The following is a 5,086-nucleotide window of genomic DNA, read 5'->3' as shown; positions in this document are numbered from 1 at the left end:
TGTCCAAAGTGCTGTACATAGTGCATTCAGTAGGTAAACAATGAAGGTAAAATAACAATAACCAAAATAAAAGACGTAAAGCCCATACATCCACATAAACACAGATAGTAGTGCAGAGGTAAGATAGTTAATGGGGAGGAAACACCAGGGTGTACATATGGGTTTTGAGCCTTGAATTAAAGGCAGAAATGTAGGGGGAATCACATTTGTCAGGTGGCAGTTGGTTCCACAAGCACGGAGCAACTAGTGCAAAGTACATTTCTGAGAGTTGTGCCAGTGGCATGGCTGTATACGCTGGTCACCAAAAGAAAGTGATTGTCTTCAGTAGCTCAGAAGAGAGTGACATCTCCATTCCACTTAACGACACCACTGATGAGAGTTCAGATGGCCAGAAAGATGATGATGGTGACTTTGTCATTGTGAGCTTTGCAGGTAAAACCATTAGATCTGCTAGGCCTTGTTTAAGAAAATTGTCCTTCAATCTTTGTCAACTATTTACTTTATTTACTTTAAATACACCTTAAATAAGTGATTGTCTAATGGATTTGTCTTACATTACAGTTTATGAGATATATAGCAATGGCACAATTCACCCCATGGTATTCTCTCCAACCGCACAACTTACACCACACCGGGGGCAAGTTGTGCATCAAGACAACTTTTTTTCCGAAAGCTATATTTCTTCTACAGTTTATTCCAGATCCAAAGTTTTTATTGCCAGGGATGCACAACACCCTGAAATATATGTACATATTTGAGTTGGAGACTTTACTGTCAAGGCCTCACTTTAAAGTCACTTTGAGTGAAAAGTTGCACAACATAGGCCACTCTCCCCTATGTAGAAAAAAGATTTAGGATGTCCCGATTCTTGTGGCCAGATTTAGGATGGTTAGAAGTACCCGGATGTCCTACTTCATGCGGCCAAGATTGTTAGTGTTGAAAAGTGCATCCTATTTGGGCGATTCTGACCCACAATCCAGTGCGCACGTGAAGTGACGTCACATCGACGAAGCCTCCATATGAAAACAAACGGGGATGCGACGGATATAAAAGCAAGAGGCAAGATCAAGGCGCAATGTTATGATGAAATAAGAGAGTAAAGTATGTCCCAATAGTATGCCTACTGCATCCTAACTAGATTATTTTTATCGTCGGATGTAGTATGTAGAATAGAAAAAAGAAAGAGTATGCGATTCGGAACGCAACCTATATCCGTCGCTTCCCTGTTTGTTTTCACATGGAGGCTCCATTGATGTGGCGTCACTTCACGTGCGCACCGGATTGTGGGTCAGAATCTCCCAAATAGGATGCAGTTTTCAACACTAACAATCTTGGCTGGATGAAGTAGGACATAACCCTGGGGGGGCGCCGTGAGTTGTCAGGGGGGGGCGCGGGCTGACTTGATTTCCAACTGACAAAAAAAAAAAAAAAGTATTTTTTTGTTTTTTTCAGTCAAAGTGCTAGCAAGCGCGATGTGTGCTTGTGTATGGTCATATCCGCGCGAAAGGCCGCGATTTGCAGTAAATAAATGTCCACGTGTCTCCAAGTGTCTCTGTAGGCTATTTAAAAAGAAATCAAGCAACTAGACTAATAATAACATTAATGAATTATTGGTTGTCGCGTCACAGATGGCCTATTGGCCTATAATAATAATAAAAAACACCACCTTAACAATGTTTAGTTTAAAAATGTTTTGAATGAAATGCAAACCTCAGTGAATCATTTGCTTTTGTTTTTCTGTGCTGAGATTCACACAGACTGCTGCAGAAGTTATCTCAGCTAATTTCTGTTATCTAATTTGATAATAAGGTGATTGTATGCAGAATGCTCGTGCCAGAAACTCATACAATGGTTTTGTACAGATAAATAAATAAATATTAGCAGGTTCTCAATAGTATTTCAATTTAGGGGGGGCGCGAAAACATTTCTGTCCCCTAGGGGGGGCATGACAGAAAATAATTGAGAACCACTGGGTTAGGGGCATTGGTAAAACGTACAATATAGTTACATTGTAAATTAAGTGTAGTAAAATATAATGTTACGTATTTTGTAAAGTCATAATATTAATCTGAAATGAAACAATTCAACAGTTTTTTTTGTCTTTAAATCTTTATTGAACTAAATAATAATAACAGCTACAGTCATTAGCAACCAAAGAACCCAACATTTAAAATCCACATATCAGAAAACTAAAAGAGTTCAATCACAGACATAAAGAGCTAGACTCTGAGAGGTGTTGCATAACATTCTGTACACTGCACTGTATCAGAATGAAGGTAGTGAATACTTTTCACCCCCATAGCTAGCAACATACGAGTTTACAGAGCCTAGGCTGTGTATTAACACTGGCGTTGTTTTAGTGCACACACAGTACAGACAGGTAGTGGATCATGACGAGATATTCACTGATTTTTGACATCAATTGATTTTGACAACAAGTGTTCTCTAGAATCACTGACTACACCTTTAATCTCTGCTGTTGGAGTCACGTGATCTGACCCTGTGGTTTGGGATGACATCATCTCAGAAAGAAATTCATACAAATCAGTAAAAATAATAGTAATAATAAAGATAATTTTAATGATAATATATTTATAGCAACATTCTGATCCAAGAATAAATGTATTAAAGTGAAAATCAAAGTAAACACAGTTAGTAAAAGTTCAGCCCTGAGGAGATCATTTAACCATCTCTAAGAAAAACTCATTTCTGACATTAAAGTCACAGTCAGTGAGTCAGATATGAACTGAGTGAAGCCTCGTCCACCACCAACATCTAAACCTCAGGACTGGAAGTTATCTCCCTCCTACACATCACACAGAGACAGTGAGGAACCAACTAACCAGACCCCAAACCCAGGATACAGAGGTTCAGTGAATGTGGTGTTGTAGGTGTGGAGGTGGATCAGTGAGTCAGAGGAGACTGTGTAGAAGGACAGAGAGCCAGCAAGACAGTCCACATACACTGCTACTCTGTGAGAGACAGAGGTGGAGGGGATGTGTGTTTCTCTGTCATTGTGATGGACCCAGTAACCACGAGGAGCATCTTCATCACCACCATCAGAGCATCTCAGACTCCAGGACTGATCATTCGCTCCAAACCCACTGTCTTTACTGCTTCCTTTCCTCCTGATTCCTCTGTAACTCACTGATATATAAACCGCTCCGCTCCACTCGACCTCCCAGTAACGGCGACCAGTCAGAACATTACTACACAGCAGCTGACACCAGAAGTCAAACCTCTCTGGATGATCAGGATATGGCTGCTTCTCCCACACCCATGTCACCTTCCTGTTGCTGTCAGACAGTATGAGGTTTCTGTGCACTGTGTTTGTGTCCAGTGTGAGTTCACAGGAATCTGATGGAGAGAAAAAGACACAGCAGCAGTTTATCATCAGACACCTGAAGGCTTTATTCTGTGTCTGTCCTTTGATGTTCTTCATTTCTATTCTCCTTATTATCAGGAGCGCTGGTCTAATTCAAAGATGGACTCTTTAGATTTTGGAGATCAAGGTTACTGTGGCCTCATGTTTTAAAGAAGAATGTCAATGTGTAAATTGACTAATTAAAGGAGCAACGAGGAACTTTTAAAATTTCTGAAAGAGTCAAATTTCTCCTCTGATGAGCATAAATTACATGTAACAGCAAACGAGACCATCAGTGCAACTAATGCTATCTTTATATAGTTTTTCTTAATGCCTTTGTCATGGGTATACGCTCACCCAGGAACAACAGCTGGCGTGGTAAAAACACTACTGCTTTAGTCCAAAGGGGGCGCTAGAATTAACACACTGAAAGAAAACTTAACTCAAACTGAATCCACACTTACACTGCCTCAGACCAGGTTTTAACCTCTGCTCTCCACCGTGGTCCATCCTGGAGGAAGAAACACAGTCAGAATGATTTTCTATCAACATGAGTCCTAACTGCTGTTCAACATGAAGCAGTGTTCCTCAGTTTGTCAGTGTGACAGAGAAACAGACACTTCCTGGTTTGAACGGGAATCCAGGGATTTGCAGAAGGAGAATTAGTGAACACAAAAAACAAAATGTGGATCATATAAAATGAGCACTATTGAAATGTTTGATGTGTCCACCTACAGAGCTTTGTTGGAGGCCTCGGGCCCTGGCTGAAGAGCCTCCCCAGAAGCAGAGGACTGGTCCAGATCTTCCTCTGTTTCTGGTCTGTCTGGTTTCCTGGAAGCTACAAAGCAACATGACATCAGTGAGAGGATGCTAGTAAACGTTAGTCATGGAAACACTTTCTAACAACACATTTCTGACTTCATGGGATGTTTTATGTTTAACAGCAAAATGTTTTCTGTCCAGTTCATCCATCTGTCTATGAGATGACGTCCTGAAGGGTTTATCAGTGAGCCAGCTGGACATAGCCCGGCTTTCTTTACAAGCCTTCAGGGGACAATCTGTCTATGAGATGACGTGTTGTGATATCACCTGTTCCATCTTTCCATGACTCACCTTTGGTCTCTGAAAGGGGCTCTAATAAATCCCTTCTATTGATCTTGTCCAAAACCATCTTGGTCACTTGAATAGTTTCTGTATTGTAGGTCTGCACCAGCAGATCCACAGTGCGCATCCGGTTTGCATTCTCCAGTCGACTCTGAGCGATTGCTGGAAAGTCGCGAAGGATATTTGGCTTTGACAGAAACCACTTTAACTTCTCAAAGTCTCCGTCACTTAAATCCTCCAAAATCCCCAAGAGGATCTCTTCTGTACTCGCCATGTTTTCTCTCCGTCAAGATCTGAGAGAAACAAAAAGCAAAAAAATCACAGAGAAAAAGGCTCAAGTGGATAAGGAGAAATATACTTTTAGTTTTTTGGCGGCCCCTTGTGGAGTGATGTAACACAACTGTAGGACTTTCCTCAGAGCCATGAGACAAACATGTCTAAAGTTTGGTCTTTATTCGGTGAATGGTTTCGCATTTATGAGCAAATATTTAAAACGCTACCCTTTCATCATCGATGGTCTTAGCAAAATTATTTGAAATAATAATTATTGTGCGCTTGTGGCCTATGCCAAAAGATGCAGCAGACTTCAGTGCATCTGTGGATAGAACGTTTTTGAAT

This window comes from Ammodytes marinus (genome assembly GCF_949987685.1).
Source record: "Ammodytes marinus genome assembly, contig: scaffold_243, whole genome shotgun sequence".
In the NCBI taxonomy this organism is placed as follows: Eukaryota; Metazoa; Chordata; class Actinopteri; order Uranoscopiformes; family Ammodytidae; genus Ammodytes; species Ammodytes marinus.
This window is presented reverse-complemented; position numbering follows the sequence as displayed.